Here is a 21,848-nt window from a genome sequence, read left to right as displayed (position 1 = left end):
TACTCACCAAACAAACAACTTTCCATTGTGGTATTAGTAAGCTACTGCATTCTGCATGATTTACATACACGAACACATCACTGACTTAAAAGTCATTTTAAAAGTCACCACCAGGTAAGCAGCAGTAACAGAATACATACGGGTTTTAGACTACTTCAGATGTGAGGATATACAGCAACACTTTACACGTACTTTACTAAGGTGAAGGAATAGTACTTAGCAATGAGGACAGGCTAGCAGCCTGTGCATGGGTAGTCACTAATACTTATCAAAGATCAGCCAGGACACTGTAACTCAGTCGTGCATTAAATATCTCAGACTAGAAATTATGTCCATATCTCTTTTTATAGATTTGGAGAGTGGTACTTAGTGCTAATGCACTAAGGTGGCTTACAGCTTAAGACTGTTAATTTTTGATCAGTCTTAATTCTTAAAATCAAATTCAGCAACCTACCCGCCCTGAACAGATTCTGCCTGGCACAAAACATCACGCAATTCTCAACAAGCCCCTGCTGCTTCTTAGACTGTCAACTGAGAGCTGGACCTAGTGGCAGGTGCCTCCAGGCACCCAAATGACTGTAGTCCTCCAATAGCTCATGAGCTGTATTGTGCTGGACCACGTACCACAGCCAGCAGTGGGACCAAGAGGAATCAAATCCAGTGCTACTGGAGACAGGAAAAACCACCAAAGCTGACATTTCCAGGCTGCCCAGCAAATGTTCACCCAGCTCCTCGCTCCGTTCCTGTCTTCCCATGGCACTGCACAACTCTGGGGCAACAAGCAATGAACCCAGCAAGTGAGGCAGAAAGATTCTGGGCAACAAGATTTTCATACAACATTGGGAGAGCCAAGTAAATTTACTGTCCCTGCATTAGATGCTGCATAGCTGATCCCCTCACGTGAAGAACGGGTGCTCTAAACATGGAAAACTGACAAAAGTTGGGCTGTGAAGAAAAGAGGCCCAGAGAGATGAAATGGTTCATCACAGGACATGTCGGTGTCAAAAACATTACTGAATGCAGGTTTCTTGGGACTGGTCTAGACCTCTGTCACAGTCCCCATTTTTTAAATATGACTCAAAAGTTTATGAGAGTTCATCACCTGCATTCAAATGCCACCCATAGGAAGGTTCTACAGGGTGAGCTGCGGTATTATATAGGTCTTTCAGCTATAAAGTTATACATAAGGTAGGAATATGCAGCAATGTCTGTTCAGAAGAAATTCAAAATCAGTTATTAGTCTTTGCTTTAGGTAAGTACTGGTTTTGAATACACTTGAGGAATCAGCATTATGTACATAAGATCACATTAGATGGCTTTCACTCAGATGAGATACAAGTGACACTGCATGAAGCGTAGACCTGCAAACCTAATAGTTCATCTCGTTTTTATAAAATCAGAACCAAAATTGTGATTTTTGCCTGACAGTAACCAAGTGCAGATTGTCCTATTTTCAAAGCAAAATCTAGTTAATAGAAACACACACGTGTTCGCTCCTGATCTCACCATTAGAAGCTTGAGTGAATGTTTGTCTGCTTTGCTGGACATGTACAAATATTAGTTAACCTGTCACCCAGCTATTTTTTACTTATTTAATAATACTAATACTATTAATTATTCCATATTATTTTCTTGTGCCCTTAAAAGCAACTGAACTTAAACATTTTCTCCTATTTCCTTTCTGCCACTGCCTTTTCTGTAAAAAGAGCGTTGCTGCATCTTAACTGCACCCAGTGCCCACAGCATTATAAAAAAACCCAAAAACAAATACACAAAATCCAAGCCTTCTCTTGCTTGTTGCTTTACTCAGTTTACTATCCTCTCATTGTTTTATTTTAATTGCTGGAGCTTGATACCGTACTCATTTTCCTCAGTCAGTTCATAATATCAGTTTCCCTGAAGGTCAGAAACAATACCTCAGGAAATACCACCTGCTATTCAGGGATATCGCAGGAAATTTGCATTTCCACTTTGTAAAGTGTTATTATTTTGGACTGACAACCTACATTTATTTCATTATCCCAAAGTGTTGGGATCCCTGAAAGCTAGAAAGAGAGAGAATGGGTGTCCTGGCTGGCCTCCCGCTAGCATTTCATGGTCATTAACAATCAAGAGCGAGAAGACAAACAACATGCTGCTGGAAGACTGGCGTGCTTCACACACAGCTCTCCCTGCCACTTCCACAGGAGTATAGGAGGGATTCAGCCTCTTCGCTGGTCTCCCCCTGCTCGGCCAGACCTCCTTCGGAGCTGGGTTGCTGCCTGAGTGTGTTCTTCCAGCCTTTGCAAACAGCACTGAGGAATGAGGTGGCAGACACAGCCAGAGGATTGGCTCTCTTGCAGGAATACAGGAGGCTTGACCGCGGTTTCTGTAGGGAGTTGGACCGTTTCCTTCTAGCCTCTTATTCATTGGGTGTGAGAATGTGGCATTTTGGGACCATTGGCAGGGGAAGGAAAGCTGCCCCCAGTTAGGTGCTCACTAGCCTTGCAACCTTCACAACAGCTGTAGCAAATATCCCAAAAACAAACTTCAGCCCTTCAGCGTTTTTTCCCTGGAGGGCCATTTTGAGGTGGCCACCAAGACAAACTCCAGCAATTTTATTCCCTTAGCATTCTCAGCACAGCCGCGAGGGGTCAGGCAGGAAGGAGGAGACCTATTAGAGGGAAGCTGCAATCTTGCACATTTCTGATGCATTCTCTACACAACATTAAGCTTTAGTAGCCTTTTAGCCAGGTCTTCAAACTTGCTTGGCCGTTCTGTTTTCTCCTCCCAAGCTTACGCTGGCAGGGAGCAGCCATGCCCCGCAGGGCAGAGCAGAGTACCTGCTTCGAGCGAACGTGGCCGGGGCAGCGAGTGGCGAGGCTGCGCGTCACATCCCTCATGCACGTGTCAGGAAGCATGTGCTATGCGAAATGTCGGGGGGAGAGGGGTGTTCACAACTGCCTATCGCTTCTCCCAGCGAGTCCGCCCTGCGTCCCGGAAACACACCTAATGGCGAGCACGAGGCAACCGGACTGAGGGCAGAAATGTGCTTAAAAATGTCTTTATTTGTGGAGGTCTGTCCAAATCCAGCTCCGTGGCTCAGGAGGAAGCGTGACTGTGGGAACTTTCTTGCACAGTTTCTTCTTGGCTGACCGAACACATCCCAGAGATTTCACTTCTGGGTTGTGTGCGTTGAAGCGATTTTTTTTTTATGATGAGGGTGTTTCACGACATATCTCTATTTCAAGCAGCAGCACTGGAGACTGCTGAGGGAGGGCAGTGAGCCTTACTGGCCGGATTAAAGGAAACTTTCTTTTTGGCTGGCTGCACGAAAGGGCACGAACGAGGCGGCAGTGGAGGAGTGCACTCACCGACAGCTTCCCTGAGTCACTCCCAGCCTCGCTCATGCCGGGGAGCTGCACTGCCACCGCCAGCGCCAAGCCAGCCTGCTGCCGGGGAGCTCCACGTTATGCAGAGCCAGGGGTGACACAAGGCTGAAAGCTGCCGCTATCCCAGCAGGTCCGAGCTGCGGATGCGGCACTGGCACAAGCAGCTCCAAAGCTGCCCAAAGTTACATGAGCTTGATTTGCTCCTCTCACCCAAGAAGAGGAAATGCAAAGAGGTATAAAGTCACCACGCCCTTTCCGAGATGCGGGGACTATCACAAAACAGCTGAGAATTTCCCCCTTGGGGAGTCCTGCCCAGGTATTTGGATTTAGCAGTCGGCATCGATGGCGAGGTCTTGCTGGCAGAAGAGAGCTTCGAGCTGGCACTGACTCAGAGGCTGTTTGCACAAGGGCTGTCTTTTAAAACTTCAGACTGATAAAACTAATGACTGTGTTGAGAGATGCTGAGTCACTGAGTCACCCCTTATTCAATTACAGAAGCCGTCACTGATCTTTCAAGGAGGCCTGAATGGGTTATTCCCCTCTACGCTGTGCTGAACTCAGAAATATCAATCTGCATGACACTTTGGATGACCTAGGCTGGCAGTCAGAAAGTTCAAAAGGTGAGGAACACCTCTCAACAGGAATAAACAGTGCGCACATTTGGAAATAACCCTTGCAATTACAATTAGCTGTTTGGTACCCTCTCCTGCCTGGAAGCTTTTGTGCTACTAAACAGTTACCTAGGAGGGATGGCAAGAAATGACTGCAAACCAGCCCCAGCCGCCTTCAAGGCTGATTTAAAAATCAGGAGGAGGAGAAATGCCAATGTTTAATATTTAAACAAAAAAATGTTTAATTTTTAAACATTTATGTTCCTTTTATGATTGTTAAATCAATATTAATACAGAATGTAAACCATTTTATAGCCTCCACACAGGACTCCCCTGTCGCACCCTTCCCAAGAAGTCTCATTTTTAGGCAGATGAGCGCTACCAGCGGGAGGTTCAGAAATGCTGGTCCTAATAAATAACTCCAGAGCGAGACTTGCCACCCTTCTTCAGACACACTGCCTAATGACTTCAGTGAGAGTTCTGCCTGAGTAAAAATACCGAGTTTTGGCCCATTACCTTCAAATGAACAGAACAGTTTATTTGTGGTTTGAGGTGCTTCCTCCTGTCTGAACTTTCAGTTTTCCAGGCTGAGCCAAGGAGGTACCAAGGAGGTTTCCCGCGATCCCCCGGGTTGTACGTGCACTCAAAAGGGCTCCCAAATTATATTCTCTTGAGTTTTGTGACTTGAGTTTGTACCTGCAACCCCTGTGTTCACTGAGCAGAAGCAGTGGGTAGAGATGGGATGTCTTGACAATGAGCTTTGACTGAGTTGAAAAATAATCTTTCTCCAATGCTAGCCTCCAAAGACAAAAATCTTTCTCTAACATTCTTTAGCCTTCATCCCCTCTACAAACTATATACGCTAAGACTTGCTGTGTTTCTAAAAAGCTCTTACAACCTGTAGATGAAAACCAGGACAGTGCAGAAAAGCAGTAGAAACAATAGCCAATGGCCATGCTTCCACCGTTTATTTCCATGAGTTTGCTGCAACAAGACCGTCCAAAAAGCAGTCAGTAAATACCCATGAGCAAACTTCATACCAGTCCACTGCGTCCTGCTAACGTCACACAGCTGCTGCCCCCATCCATTCACCTCCTCACACCTTTGAACTTCATTCACTCATTCATTTGAGAGAAGGTGCTGTGGTTCTCCCCCCCAGCCCACTTCTTTTCCTGAGAGCACCCTGGCGCTGAGGGCTGCAAAGCAGCCTCCCGGCTCCCCTCCTTAGCGTCCCCCCGCTGTGGTCCTCGGGAGGGGGGCACGGGGAGGAAGTGGTTCTGACATGTATTTTACTGATGTTTTAAAGCATATGGTCTGAATGCTCTGAATGCTGTGGAAGATTACTGTCACATGTCCTAACCCACTGCCTATCTGTTGACACAGTATCACCTTTCATAAATTGCTGGATACCATTTTCCCATCAGCATTGCTCTAAACACAGGAATTATAGGCAGGACACAAATCCAGACAACTCTTACATGCTTAATAAAATAAATAACAATATCAGCCCCTTAAATGTTTCTCCTTTAAAGGAATTTTCCTTATTTTAGATCAAACACTTCCTTGGGATCCATGCTAATTTGTAGTTTCCAGTGCCATAAATAACTAACACAAAGGAAAAAAAAAACCATAGCACATACAAAATCAGCCTGATTGATATTTTTGATTTCTAAAATATGTGCTTATGTCATGCTTTGGGTACTGGCACAATTTCTGAATGAATGCAAACAAAGCGAGATCTGCTTGAATGCATCAGACCCCCTAATGCATACTTAGCATAGCTCCAGGTCAATGGAGCCAGACCAATTTACACCAGTTCAACAGTTGGCCCACAAGGTTCACATGAGCGTGGTACCTCCTCCCTTCCCTCCTTCTCAAACTTGTGAATGGGTTAATGCCGCGTATCTCGGTATGCCTCTGAACTCTTCAAACTATTTGGATTCGGTTCAGATCACGCGAAAGCAGGCTGGAAAACGCACATGCACCTCTGCCACCTCCCCTGCTCCACACACACTTCGACACACTGATGGAGAGATAACCTCAGCTTTTCGCAGGAAAACAGATTACTGATACGCTAGCTCGGTGTGGACTATAAAACATTACATTTTGGATTTTTCAAAATCTTCTGAAGTGAGCAAGTACTTTCAGGTCAAAATTTCATTTTCACCTGACAGCCAATTTTCTGATGAAAATATTTCAACAGAAATAGCCTTGTCAGTAGCTAACAAAGCTTTATACTCTGCTATAACAGTGTACCTCTGTGTGCTTCTGCTCCCAAAACCTGTATCCTTCTCAATCCCTACATGTTTCTGCTTTCAGTATGGCCTGCAGGTCCACGGATGGAGACTTCACTGACTCAGACCCTCGAGTGCCCTGCTTTTATGCTCTCATCACCTAAGCGAAGAGGAGGTTAGCACATATTAGACCATTGGATTTGTCTGCTCCAAGTATAGAGGGAAAGACTCGTGATGTGTTTGAGAGCCAAACGTAAGCCATTTGGGGATGCGCCGGACAAAATCAACACCTGGCAGCTGGCCATCAGCCAGGTTTCACTCCAGGGATGCAGTACTGGTGAGAACTGGCTCGTGTCGCACGAGGAGACGCACTCTGCTATGAAGAGCTCCAAGAGGAACCCAAGTGTAGAGCCCCTCGGAGCAACCCGGTCACTCAGCGTAGCAGAGTACTGGGATCTCTGTCTGGCTTACAGTACCATCTGAAGTTGTATGAGGCCCCTATTGCTACAGTACCAGACAATTTCCCATACACTAAAAAATATACATAAATAATGACTCTCTCACTCTTTTTTCCCCTTCCTGTTGTCTTACAGAAACAGCTTAACTACCACATTGAATTTATCTCATGTCAGCAAGTGTCTACAGAGGATGTTCTCATGAGCATGCACCAAATTCCAGCACATTGGAGCAGCCATGCTTATGCACCATAAAACAACCTCTGCCACCTAATCTAAGATCTCCTTTGGTCACTTCATGTTCCCGAGGTCTCTGAGGAACATACATTTGCACTCTAATCCTTCCATCGCATCTGCATGAGCCTCTGTCAAATATGACACAAGAGCTGTCTGGGAAGTGAAATGTTAAGCTGGCAGCCTATGTTTAACATAGGGACTTTCATTAAAAAAAACCACTAAACCTCCGGAAAGTGCCATTTCTACCATATCTTGTCAGTGTAGATCACAGGGCCATTAACCCCTTCCCTGCGGGCTTGTCTGGGGCCGCAGTGGCAGCATCACCCCAGCTGTCAGTACTCCCTGCAGGACTGGCCCGCCGGGCAGCCGGGCCACAAGCTCCAGCAGCACAGCACAGCCCAGGCTTTGCCTTGTGGGCATGATTACAGCGCTGGTCACTGACACCACACTCTTAGTGGCTCCGTCAGTGCAGTGAGCAGCTACACAGCGTCTAGCATAGAAGTTTAAAACCCGAATAAAGATACAGCACGTGTCACCCAAACTTGCAGCAAGTTTCTAAGTGCAAAACACGATGGTGGTGCCCCAGTCCCGCTGCAGCAGCTGCTCGCTCCATAGGCAGGGATGCTGCAATTGCTGCTCATCAGAGCTCTCGTTAGCAGTCACAGAGCAGGGCAAGCAACCAAGCTTGTTTTGGGGCCGGCCTCCCTACGCTGAGAGCAGCGAGATTGATGTTGGTAAGCAAAGTATCACCCAGTGCAACTGCTGATCCCTCTAGGTGATCAGATAGCGGCTGATGGGAGCTGGGAGCAGAGAGGGAGTGAATCACCTTTCTCCAGCACACCAGCCTGCAGACACAGAAAGTCTGGGCACCAGTATATCGTGGCACTCGCAGAGTTTAGACTGTTACCTCTGCAGCCCCCAAACTGCCCACAGCTATAGAGTGCCCTGTGGGGGCTGAACGAGGTGTCCACAGGGCCAGCATCCTGCTTGCGGGTCATTTATTTACATCAAATTATCAAAAGTAGCTATAGAAACTAAAGGAGAATGGAGAGAAATGAAAAAGTAGATTAGCGCCATTTGACATCTACATCCTCGTGTTTCAGGGCATCTGACAACCATTAAAGGCCCATAAGCCAGACTGAATCTTCCCTCGTGGGCTTCCTTCATTAATAACTGTCTATTAGGAGACTGTTTGTATCCTTTTCTCGTGCTGACTGCTATATACAGGACATTAGATTAGCAAACTCATGATCTAATCCTGTATTGTACATGTATTTTTTTTTAAAAGGAGATGCCTACACGATACTTGCAGAGTGTAACAACCTCTATTCCCTCACCGCCGACCTTAAAATAGAATCCCCTTGCTGAGGAGATGGGGAATTATGCCATATTTTCACATGTGGATAGCCAGTTAAATTGTACGCAAAATCTTTTTACTGTCCGGTTCCTTAATTTTGTTATATATAAAAACAGTAAAGAAAATTATTGCCTATAAAATGTTTGTTTCTGTTTTAGCAAAAGAAATGTAAAATATGTCTAAATGCAGCCAAGATCCTATTTTTGTCTTATTCTAACTAAACCATGGCCAAACCAATTTCCTTCAAATTTTAAGGAAAAGAGAAATGTTCTTGGATCTTGGCTGAGAACTTGCGCACTACATTTCAATCTGGAGAGAATTTTTATGGCTGGGGTATTACTAATATACAAAGTTTATAATGGAAACATTGACAAGACCTCCACTGAAGCGATACCAGCAAGGGCTGCTGTAATAAATTCAATTAACATCTAATAGAAACTCTGATCTCATCACATGCCAACTAACATTACGCTCGGAATAAAATTAAACTAGCATGGACTGGCTTCTGTCAGTTCTCGAAGACCACCATCCTTAAATTCCTCCCACAGAGTAGCAGGTTTTATAAACCAATGCACCTTCTTCAAATCAGCAGAAACTACCAATTTCCTCTTCATTTGACCAGAATATACTCCTTTAAATCCAGAATATCACTGCTGGATACGCAAGCCCTCAGCCTTCTTACCAGGGTTATGACTACAGCTGACTTTGGCTCTGTAGTAGTTGAAAAGATTAAACAAAAATTAGCAGTTCCTGTACAACAAAATATTTGGATATTAACCAGAGTTAAAAATCAAGCCCTAGTTTGCTTCCTGCCCGTCAGACATGCTACACTGAACATCCTTTTTAAATTCCACAGGTAATAAAACTTGCACTAAATGAGGCTGGTCTCAGCACAAGCCTGTACTGATGCCAGGCACAGCAATCTCTTTCATGTCTGCTGCTTTGCAAGCACTGAGGCTGCAAGGCATAGGGGTTCCTGAAAAGACGCTGCTTTATAGGTTCGCTGATAACTCGATAGAGCTGATAATGTAATTATTGCTCGCTGGGAGCTGACAAGTTAAACAGATTTTCGCAGGAGTGGCAGAGTAATGCCAGAAATGAGCAGGAAAAACAAGGCCAGTACAACTCACAGGATGTGAACTTCTGCTTCCTAGACAAGTAAATAAAACAAATCCTTTTAGAAAGGATGTGCCTGTAACCCAGACTCGATATGGTGGAGGTGCAGTCAAGATAATTACAGCGGAATTCAGGTGGGGCTCGGGTGCGTGCAAATATGGCAGCAAAAAGCCTCATGCCACAGGATAATTAGATACGTAATATAAGGAGCCTAATCATCTGTTCCCGATGAGACAGCCTCCAAGGTGGGAACTGGGCAGTGGAGAGGGGAAGGGAGAGCCAGCTCTGAACCTGAGGACAGGCACCCTCTTCCCACGGGAGGACGGCACCGCTGCTTGCTGCCGCTCTCCCCGCTCTGCCACCGGCGTGCATTGTGGCACGGCTTCCCATCCCCTTCAGACAAAATTGGCCAGGCTTGCTCAGATCAACCATTTAAACTGACTGAACTAATCCAGTTGATTTTGCTTGGAGCGGATTAGGAAGCGCTCACAGACAGCGCTCGGCAGCAGCTGGGCAAGGTCAGTAACCTCTGGCCGGGAGGCTGCGACGAGCAGCCGAGGGCAGTGACCTCTTCCACCAGCACAGCTGGATCTCGAAGGGGACATCTTCCTACAGCTTAACTACGCGGGGTCATCCACCGGCAATGGGCAGCCAGGATGACTTGTCCTCTTTCCCAGGGAATCCCTCACCCAGGGAATCATTCCCTTCTCGTGAGCACACAGCTCTGGAAGGCATAAAGTTTTGCTTTCAGATCATTTTTGCTGCTACGGCAATGTGAATAGTCTTCATGGTAACAGCAAACTGAATAAAACACTGAACCGAGGCACTGTGTACGGGTTGTAGTAATTAATAAATCCCCAAACACCCCCAACAGACACCAGTAAGACCAGAAGGTGCCATTGCTATCACGTAGTCTGACCTCCTGCACAGCACAAGTCACAGAGTTTTGCCCAGCAATTCTTGCATCAACATCATAATTTCAGGTTGAAGTATTGCATATCTTTTAGAAAAACATCCAATTGTGATTTAAAGACTGCAAGTCTTGAAGAATTCACCACATCCCCTAAGCAAGCTGTTCCCATGATCAATTGCCTTCATTCTTCAAAATGTATACCTCATGTGCATGTGGGAACTGAAAACGCAAAGGGTGAGTGAGCCAAGTTCTGGTGCTCTGGCACGAGTGAAGAATCAACCTCATATCAGTTTTATGAGGTTATTAGAACTCCACATAAGAGGCTATACTATCTTTCTGGAAGATCTCGTGCAGAATTTAGCACTGATCAGGAAACATTTTCCCCACTTTGTGAGAAATTATCAGGCTGTGTTTCCTTCCCAGGACTAAAGCGGACTTGACAAGTTGCATAATTTTTGCACAAGGTACATGATCTACAACAGCCACCACGATGGTAGTGGTACCATGGCTCTTCTCTGGCCCCCAGACCGGCTTGCTTGCCAAGCAGCTGGGACTGAAAAGTCAACTCCTGAAGTTAAAAGAGACTATGGTGCTATCAATGAAAGAGCACGTTTTTCTTTCCAGCTACAGCTCTGGTTCCTCCGTATGAACCAAGACAGAGGATGTGCCACTGTTAGGCAACTGAAGGGGAATGACTTTGCCTTGCAATCTGACAAATGCCATGCTAAGGGTCAGAGAACTAGAAGTTGTATGACCCAGCAGCTGGTATTTCAAGGACTGAGGAAGAAAAGTAATTAAAAGTCCTTTAAAAATAAAACCATCAAAAAAGGTTCATGAAACAAAAACACCAACACAATGAATCAACTGAAATTTCTCATTTCAGATATTGTACTCAGTTCTGATCTTTCATGTTTGTTTTAGTCACAGACTGATTCATATTTCAAACAGAAAAGCAACTTTTTCATTTAGAAGATGCCAGAACAGGACACGTAACTTTTTTTTTTTGTTTTAATTGAAATGGGAAATTAATTGAAATGGACCTTTCCTCTTAGGAATTCATAGAATCATAGAATAGTTTGGGTTGGAAGGGACCTTTAAAGGTCATCTAGTCCAACACCCCTGCAATGAGCAGGGACATCTTCAACTAGATCAGGTTGCTCAGAGCCCTGTCCAACCTGACCTGGAATGTTTCCAGGCATGGGGCATCCACCACCTCTCTGGGCAACCTGTGCCAGTGTTTCACCACCCTCAGAGTAAAAAATTTCTTCCTTATATCTAGGCTAAATCTACCCTCTTTTAGTTTAAAACCATTACCCCTTGTCCTGTCGCAACAGGCCCTGCTAAAATGTCTGTCCCCATCTTTCTCATAAGCCCCCTTTAAGTACTGATAGGCCGCAATAAGGTCTCCCTGGAGCCTTCTCTTCTCCAGGCTCCAGCCAACTCTCTAAGCCTTTCTTCACAGGAGAGGTGTTCCATCCCCCTGATCATTTTTGTGGCCCTCCTCTGGAGCTGCTCCAACAGGTCCATGTCTTTCCTGTACTGAGGACTCTAGAGCTGGACGCAGTACTCCAGGTGGGGTCTCACCTGACTAAACAATTTAGTGTTTCTGGATGAAAAAAATAATTCTCTAAAAATTCCAAACCAGCTCCAGTAAACTCTTACGCAAGCTCAACCCCACACCAGCGCATCTCAAAATTTTGCTGCAGTTGTAATCACAGCCCTGCACGTAACTGAGAGAGGATGCAGCTCCTAGCACTCAATTCGTATCGCTCATGAACTACACCTGTGCAATGGGGAGGAAAAGGACAGCCGGTGCTGCGAACTCACAGCTATGGTGGGACATGGCTGCTCATGGCCCATCTGCGCAGGAGCCATGGGCAAGAGGGAAGCAACGAGCAGTAAGGGACATCCTTTTTGGGGGGAAGTAAGTGTTGTGTGTCTTTTGTTTTCTTAACTTGGAATAAAGTCCAAAACAAGCACTTACGTATGCTGTCATCTGTTCTTCGCTTGAAGAAGATGTCACCCCGTTAGCATCACTGGGAACTAAGGAGACAATTGTCATCGTGCTCTTTCTATAATGCCAGAAGTTTTCTCCAATGTAAATCTTATCTCCCACACAGTGCATGTATTCTCCTTCAAGCTTTTTTTCACCTGGAGAAATCAGATCACCCAAAGGGTATGGCTATGGAAAAGACCTTCAGCACACCCTCATCTGCTGGTTGACTCCATCCAGCAGAGGCAGCGGTCCAATGTCTTTTTTCAGTGAGCTGGAAGAGGCCAATCGGTGCACGGAGGCACAGCCTTCCCCCTCCTCATGCCAATATTTCTTAAGCTTGATGGGAAGGGCAGCATTTTACTTGAGTCACCACAGTTTTCAAATGGTTATTCTTACCCTTTTTCAGTCAAATACATGGGAAATAGATCTGCAGAAAACCTGAGCTTGTGGCTGGAGACTGACCTCTGGGGTGACCCCTTCATGACTCTACTCTAGTCTCCAAGTGAACACTGGAAGGACTTCACCTTCACCTTCAATCACTGTTAAATGTGACCTCACGACTATATTTGCCTGCATCGGTTTAGCTGCAGGCTTGTGTTTTAAAGTTCAGCACTATAAAAACCGAGATTATTAGACACAATCAAGAATTAGACTTTGAAGACCTTTAGTCTGTCATGTGTAATTAACATACTGAATCACAATTAAACCCTGACTGGCATTTTATAGCACTAGTTCTTTGAGGACAGCAAAGCTCATTTTTACCAATAGTCTTTGAGAAAAAGACTCCATTATTTAAAGGTACCTCTAATTTCTATACCATTCAAGATATTCTCGGGAGGTATGAAACATATAATCTTGAACATAAAGTTGCTTTCACATTATTTCATTATCCCTGTGGTATTTTTGGCAATGAGTGTTTTGGAAGGTGAATTTAAAAAAAGAACAAATACAAAATAAAGTTGTCAGTGCACTGATTGGAGTTACGACTACACATCCTTTAATCATGTGTCCCACTCAAACTATGCAACTCTGAGTCCACATGGCCCAGGGCAGAATCTCCCACTATGGGCATTAAACGCTGTAATATGTTTAATTAATTCACTTAAATGCACGAAGGTCCTTGGACACCACAGTGATTGGTGCCAAGTAAGTGTTTATAGTTATAGCAACTGTTAATAAAACATGGTGCACTCCAGGTTTGGAAGCTGATACGAAAGAGCTGAGGGGCTCTGGGGCCTTGAGGTCATTCATATCTTGTGTCTCCTTACAGTTAAAGAGACTGAATTTTGTCAAGCCGGTGCCTTGACTCCTTTCTGCACTCTCCTGACCCTCAGTAGCTGCCAAATTTCCACAAGCACACGCTATCGGGTGTGGTCTCCTTGGAAGCATAGCACTTGGAAGCTAGTGAAATAGGCGCAACAGGTCCTGGCCGTGGCATGACCAAGCTGTCCCACCAGGGTGCCCATTACGTCCAGGCCAGGCAGCCTGGTTAGCTTACACAGCACCACAGTCATTCTCACCCTGTTTTTCCCTTAATTTGTCAGAGATGCAACCTCTTACTCTCACTTGTTCACATTCATGTTCCCTTCAGAGCTGTCAGCTGGATCTATGGGGGCTTTTCATTCCTGTGACTGTCAGCTCAGGCAGCCTCTTCCATCTCCCGAGAACATCAGAAAAGCCCTGCCTTCTCCAATAGCTTTGCAATGAGACAGAGATGGGTAGACAGACAGATGGACGGACGAAGGAAGGAAGGAAGGAAGGAAGAAGGAAGGAAGGAAGGAAGGAAGGAAGGAAGGAAGGAAGGAAGGAAGGAAGGAAGGAAGGAAGGAAGATTTGAGGAGTTTTCCCAAAAGAGCTATAACTCTTCTCTCCCACATAGTGCACGTATTCTCCTTCAAGTTTTTTTTCACCTGGAGGAATCAGATCACCCAAAGGGTATGGCTATGGAGAAGACTCTCAGCAGATCCCTATCTGCTGGTTGACTCCATCCAGCAGAGGTCCAATGTCTTTCTTCAGCGATGTGGCACTTAGGGACACGGTTAATGGTGGACTTGGCAGTGTTAGGTTTACGGTTGGACTCGATGATCTTAAAGATCTTTCCCAACTTAAACAATTCTATGATTCTGTGGTTCTGTGATTCTAACTAGGCCAAATTACTGTAGATCTCTTATGTTTCCTTCAAGCTAAACAGTTCCAACAGGTGCTTAAGGTTAAGGCTCTTATCTGAAGAGCTAGGAGGGTTCTCCAGGGTACCAAAAAAAGGAGTTATGGACTGCAATGCCTTCATGTGTAGCCTGTTGATCTACTGTTTATGAGTCTAAGAAGAGCTCTCTAACATACTCGCAGTACATCCAGCTTTTCCCCCAACACTTCCCAAACACAGTGTTGTTCAGCAGGATGGAAGTGTGAGAAGTTATGTGCGACACATGGAAGACAACGTGCTCATTTTCCTTCTGTCTGATTCCTCCCTCTTTTAATTTTGGAGAGGAAAATTCCAGCAAAGATTTTTTTTTTGTGGAAAAAGATTGGTTGGCTTTAGGAAATTCTGAAACAAATATCTGGTTTACGTTTACTTAATTGATTCATTATCAGCTTCAAAAATAGATGAATTGACATTTTAGGTGGTGAATGTGAAAACGAATTGGTTTGAAACCGCTGGTTGGAAAGTTAATGTTTTTTGAATCCAGAATTTTAAAATTAAAGTTTTTTTAAAGAAAAATTTGCAATTTTTGTTTTTCAAAAGGAGCTGTACAGCTCACCCAAGCCATCGGTGTAATGTTTCATCAGAAGACGTGTGAGACTTTTAAATGAAAGGAGGGGCTGGTCTCGTGGTTTGTGGTTTCTGCAGGGAACAGCCTGCTCCCCAGGATCCTGCTGGAGTCTAGATGGCTCCAGGCTCTCTAGGGCTTTAGCTCAGGCAGGGCACTTTGGAGGCGGGGGCTCAGCGTACTCTACACAGTCTCTGGCAGCTCAACTGAACCTTCCCTCAGACTGAGAAAACACTTCTGCATGTTAACCAACCTTGGGCTCCAAAGTTGTTAGAAAGAGCATCGTAGTGTTTACGTTTTAATGGGTCCCATCACCCCGCAAAGACGAATAGAAACAACTTCAAAGAAAAGATGCAGTTCTGTCTTACCTTTGGTTGCTGAGCTTATTTGTTATAAACACAACTACTTTTGTATTACCTCTGTGATCTCAGAATATTACTTTTCACAGCACATCCAATACTAGGATGGTATAGCAGTTCTTGAAAAGTTACTAGAGAAAAAAACCTGCAAATGTGTTGTCTAAAACGCTACAAAGTCACTATTACCAATGGAGTTTAAAAGCAGTGGCAACTTTGGCTTTTGATACCAAGGTGAGTCCTTCCTTAACTTCTTTTCCTTTTCCTCCTCCCTCGAACACCAGTTATTGATGGGAATGAAACCCATTGATGGGAATGAAACCCATGGGAGGGTACGACAGGAATCAAGATGTGTGGACATCTCCACTCTGATGGTGGAGACGTCTTGGAGAAACCACCAAGCCGCTAAAGCTGGGCAGTTTGTACAGGTTTACTGAATCTCCTGGGGCTGAGCACAGGCAGTGAGCTAGCCCACTGCCTCCTGAGGTGAGCAGAGCTGGCAAGATCTGCCACTAAAAATAGTCCCACAGACAAAAAAGAATGTATGATGTTCAAAAAAGCAAGGGAAGGATGAGGAAAAAATGAAAGGAAAATGGAGAATGGAGGGAAACAGAGAGAAGGAGGGAGAAAGAACCGTACTGCCCTACAAGAGCAGCTTTGTGATTCCTCCAGTAATGTTACTCTGTTTTGTTTATCATGAAAAGATCCCATTAATGCTTCAGCCCCATCAAACAGCAGACCAAGTTCATGAATGGCACCTATCAGAGCCCAGGGTAAATCCAATGATTAGAGGGAATTTGCCAAAGGGCCTTTGTAGCTGAGAAAAATGCCTACTCCAGAGAGGAATGCAGAAAATTCCTGGGAGGACAGGCCCTCCTTTGTTGGCAGTCTGGCGGTATTCTGGAGCAAATAAAGGCACACAAAAAATGGGATCTTAGATGCAATGAACATTTGAAGAAAACGTTCAAAGACCTCCTTGAAACATTCACACCTCCCCCCTTTCCCAACTGTACTAATTCTGTTTAGGATGACCGAACAGGCTATACTCAAAACACTACTATTTTAGGATTACATAATAGAAATGTCTCCCGACAGCAACAGCTTTACTTACTTAGTTTTTTCTACTGCTTTTTCCCCAGTTAAAACTTTTGTTGACACAAGCTTTTAAGGGCCAAATTCTCAGCCAGTGCAAATTGCTACAGATCCACTGAAATAAAAGGATCTCTGCTGGCTTACAGTGGTATAGAATTTGACCTCAGATTTAATACGTAAAATAGAAGAAATGCACCCAAACAAGAGAATGGACCTACAGCCAATGGAGAAGGGACGTTGGTGCCCCGTCTCTGATTCACCCCACCTTATTTGCCACATGTCTGTGCCAAATGAATATGCATCACCTATGAGATACGCAGCGGCAGCTAAGACTGCGCTGCAGAACGAAGGATTTGCCTGGATAGATTCGTCTTGAGAGTATAAACACATCCAGCCAGAAATTAAATTCACAAGATCGGACAAGACAAGCTGTCACTTAGCAACTGAAACAGACTCACACGGTGGATGCTCTTTTACTTCTAAGTTAAGAACTCGTTCATGAGAAACATATTTCAACTAGCAAAATTATACAGAAACCCAAAGAACTCAGTCAAATTATATTAAAGCTGCAAATTGTTATGTAACATTTGTCCTTATTTGCTTACCATGACTTTGTCAACTGCATTACAGCAATATAGTTTTTGTATTAATAGCCCCAAACCATACTAAATGTACAGAGGCGATCTTCTGTCTGCCACAGGCAAGGCTCTAATCTCGCTTACATCAGTGTAAATCCAGCATATTTCCAACAATTTCACTGAACACCAGTGAAAGTGAGATCAGAATTTGGCCCCATGCCTCCTTCCCTCTGTTTTCCTCCAGAGAAAACAAAACCATTTTTTGTTATTTCTTTGGTGTGAAAAATCAGATACAGATTTTATGGCTGATTTAGAAGATCTTATCTGCTTCTGAAATCTTGAATTGCATAAACTGCATGTAATCCTTACATAAACACATTCAACAAACATAATTTCCTCCTCCCCTCCTCACTTCCTATGCTCTGAACAATCTTAATGCCTTTTTTTCTTCACAATGTGCACTTAAACACAATATGCTTCCTCATAAACATTGTTAATGACTTTTATTTTATGTCCCACATTAAAGAATTTGCTGTGATGATGAAGGAGTGAAGTAATAATCATGCAGTTGGAAGCAGGCTCTGTAAGCATCTATAGGTGTATGCTGCATCTGTGTGCATGCATCTGAAACCTAATAAAAATATTATTTGCAACTTTGGAGACTGATACTCTAACATTTTTCAAAACAGGAGTGAATTGTTTGCAAAGGTGGTTCCTTTATTGCTCTGCAAATGCTGTTCATTTTACTATTTGTTTTAAATGATCTTTTACTGGTCCAAGCGGATTTACCTTCATACAGCAGCGCAGTGGCAGCGAAGGGATAGAGCTGGGTGTACAAACAAAGCTGGGCTGTGCAGAGCACCACCGCGTTTTGCAGTGGTGTGTAAAAAAGCAGTAATGTTAAAAAAGCTGTTTTCCTCTGTTTTTTTAAGGAACAAAAGCAACTAAAGGTTTTTACTAGCAACTAGGTTCTGCTTTCTCCTGAATTTTCCCAAGCGAGCTGGTTAGGGGATGCTCTAGCTTCCCTTGGTGTCAGTGGGAGCCCTGGCGCTGTAATTGACTGCAAAACTCGGGACAGTATCTCCTTCTCTGGTAGGAAAGGGAGAGCTGGAGTCTCTCACCCTCATTCACGTTGGCTTGTTTTCTTCAGTGGGATTCCTTTGAGGGTTAGATACCAAACTGCTCTCATAGGTAAGATGCCCTGAGAACGGGGCCTTGAGGAAAAAAAAATGGCATTAAGGCAGACAGGCTGGAAGGGCTGTGCCGCTCACACACACCCCGGGCCCACACTTAATGCAGACATTGAGCGAAACAACAGGTCTCAAGATGCAGCGTTCCTCCAGCGAAGGTATACACCACCTACGGTGCCACTTAAATACAACGGGAAGTGCAGATATTCAGCACCTTCCAAGGTTAGACAATCAAAGCATAGTTAGCTACAGTAAAAAAAGAAATACACTGAGAGATAGTAAATTCCCTCCAAACAGGGCACATGCCTCCCCAGCATAGTTCTTTAATTGCCATCAGCTGCATAAATCCTAGGAGCATCTTCTGCAAAATAAGTATCAACTTAGAAACCCGGTCATTGGAGAAGTATGCAAAGCCTGCAGAACACACGCGCACACGTGTGCGCACTAACCTTCTCCTGCAACCTTGATTTATTGAGCCTCTGCCTGGCAGATGGCTGACATTTTAAAATAGGCTCCTGAAACTACAGATCTATTTGTTTGTTTGTTTGTTTTCCACCAAACGGACCGTAACAACTCCAGCCATGATCCATTAAAATCCAGGCTAGCAGGGTGTATGACTGTCACTGGAAGCCTGACTTGTCACGCTGCCACGGAGCAGTGTGAAGCCCTGGGCTCTTCCTCCCAAGCCGGGGTTACATCATCTCACACATGCTCCTTTTACTAGCTGGTGTTTTGAGCTCCCTTCAAAAACGTCCACGAACGACGTACTGATTTACTCGCTGTTCTGCACTGTCAGGGTCCCTCCCCCAGGGAGAAGTTCCTGCTCTACCACAGACTTCCTCTGTGTCTTTGGGAAGACGTGTACACCCAGGCATTTAAAGATATTTTAGGAACCTAAAGGCACAGACAGATGTTTGCAATAATATGTCAGACCAAAAAAACCTGTGTTAATGCAGCAGCAGACACCTTGGCCGGCTCAGCCAGCAGCATAACCTCCCGCACGAGGGGTGACACAGAGGCTCAAGGCAGGAACGGCATGAAACCACCCTGCATGAGGTGGCCGATGGGTGAATCATAGCAAACACAGACAGTAACACCCCGGTGATTTCTGCTCTAAAGGAAAAAATAAAGACTGGCTGTTTAAAGAGGGGATTCGGTTCAGAAGATTTTGAACTCTCCTTTCAATCAAAGACAGAGTTCTTTACCACTGCAAACAACCATTAAGCCCTAAGCCATTAAATCCTGTAGTGAAACAAGGATTGAAGCAAGAAATAACTGACTGGCCTAGATTCAGAGGCTGGTACAGATAACAAGAGAAGTGGAAAGGCAGCTTGGAGGCATTTTCGCAGCCTGTGATTTCTGGGGCTGGTTCAGTTTCTTCAATAGTCTCTTCCAAGGAGTTAGGTACTGCTCGTGTCCGTGGGAGACCTGCTTCTCCTGTGGTCTCTCGGCAAAGTGACCAGATCCCACAACAGCAAGCTAAACAAAATGGATGTTTGTCCAACAAACATAAGAAGTAAGAACATTTACAGAGGACAGAGAAAGGGTCAACGTGTCCCTGCCTCTGTCCGGTTACCACTTAGCATTGCCTCCTTCTGGTTCCCGATTTACACTTAGAATTGAGAAGGAATTATTCCAATTAAAACGGTGGTGCCAAATCAGTGTGAGACCAGAAGGAGGACTGTGGTTTATCAGAGCAGCTTCATGATAGGATTCTTCAAAGCCCCAAAGATGCTGGCACCACTCCTAACACATGCCGGGAACCTCTGAAGCCCTTACTGTAAACATTAGATTCTTCCTTCTCCACTGTCACAGCGAAAGAGGGAGAGGGCAGAGCGAAAGGAGGATGGGATGAAGGAGTATCTGGTCCTAGAATATTCTGGCAGAGCTAAACTTGACATTTGCTTGGATTTTGGAGCTGTGGCCGGTGTTCACACCAGAGGAAGCAGTCACCGTCAAGGTCAGACAGAGGATGTGGTGATTGCCCCTCCGAGACGCCCCAGAGTTCATCAGGATATGAATGTGTCTGTGCAGGAGTAGGCACTGTTTCCAAAATGAAATCTGGACAGTGTTAATTTATCATGCCTAAGCCCAAGGCCTGAAATAACAGTTACCAGCATTTGTGTTTTTGTAGACACTTTGAAAGTTCTGGGTAGCTGAAACTGGCTGGTTTTTTTCAAGAATTAAAGCACTTCTGACCTTTGTATACCCTCTGTAAACATAATAAGAGATACAGGCACACATTTACTGGCTTTTCGTAAGGGGAAAAAAGTGAACTGAGCATAAAGTGAACCGGCAAAGAGAGGGCAGAGGTAGCTCCGAACACAAAAGGTCTTGCTCTGTTTCTTAAAGGTTCTCCTGTACTAACAGCAATTAGAAAGTTCAGCTGTAATTTCACCCCTCATTCATATAGGACCTTGTCTCACCTTCAACAGGAAATAGGGACTGAGTTAGGAGAGCCTGAATATAATAGAAGTCTGTGGCTGTGGTGCACTGCTGCCATCAATATAAATCTGTCATAAACACACTCAGCGAGGAAGAGGAACTTCCATGCACTGTGGCCTCTACGTTTGTGGATGCAGATGCAGATTTATGGCACATGGGAAGCAATAAGCCTCTGAGCCAACGTGGGCCTTGCGAGTGCGCGGGGCTGTGCAGACTGGTGTTCCTCGACCGAGCTGCACTTCCATAACTGCATTTATAATCACCTCCTGCCGGACGAGGGAGCTGGGTCAAAATAAGGCTAAGGAGATGGTCTCATTACTTTGGATTTTCACAACAAGGCGGTCTACAAAAGGAAAGCCAGAATTTTTAAGCTGGACTGGAATTGATTTGTTACATCGTCTTCAAACTGCCACCCTGCACCTCCATGCATATTAAGTGACATCTTCTGTTTCTTTCATTCCTACATGGGATGGGAATGGGACACGCATGCAACTCAGGGCTAAGGGGCCATCCTCTATGAGAAGAGGTGGAAGAATCAGGCCCACAAAGCCGTCACGATTCCAGTACAACTTTGTTCACCTTTCTGCCAAACTTCTAACCCCTGAAGAAAAACAAGAGCCCTATCTAGAAGGCAGTTACATCAAGTGACCAGATTAAGGTGATTACTCTTCTGAATTATGGTATCTTAAGAGTGTTTTTACATAAAGGGAACTACAAACGAAAGCAGTTTTGAGCAAACTGAAAAACAGCTCAGTGTCACTATTAATTAATTAAAAACAATTTTTCCAAGTCAGCCTAATAGAAGGCTTCCTACATGCAACCAGTAACTGATTAAGTGAGTGACTCAAGCAGTAAAATCACAGTTGGGCCTATTTGCTTCATCCTGGAAGGCCAAGTTCAATATTTTTCCTGTGAGGCATGCCTTACTATAAAAAGAATGTGATGTTTGAACGTGAGTGTCTCTGCTCTCGGTGCTGGCACTCGAAGCTTTTCCTAGCCCTCCTGCCACATTTCAAGAGTGCAGGATGAATCACAATCATGTGGCTCACCTCCCTGCCAAATTCTTTTCTTCTGCTACCACTGCGAGTTCCTCCCAGACGGCTGCCAGCAGCGGCTGGGCCCCCGCCGC

The 21,848-nt window shown here is 44.8% G+C and overlaps 1 protein-coding gene across 1 annotated transcript in view; it reads right to left on the bottom strand.

Annotated features, from left to right (window-relative positions):
• HMGA2 (high mobility group AT-hook 2) overlaps positions 1–21,848 on the bottom strand; it is a 125,656-nt gene that overhangs the window by 39,628 nt on the left and 64,180 nt on the right. The gene's annotated exons all lie outside the window — the stretch shown is intronic.

The sequence above is a fragment of the Aptenodytes forsteri genome, unplaced genomic scaffold (assembly GCF_000699145.1).
Source record: "Aptenodytes forsteri isolate BGI_AS27 unplaced genomic scaffold, ASM69914v1 Scaffold4, whole genome shotgun sequence".
Taxonomy (NCBI): Eukaryota; Metazoa; Chordata; class Aves; order Sphenisciformes; family Spheniscidae; genus Aptenodytes; species Aptenodytes forsteri.
This window is presented reverse-complemented; position numbering and strand designations above follow the sequence as displayed.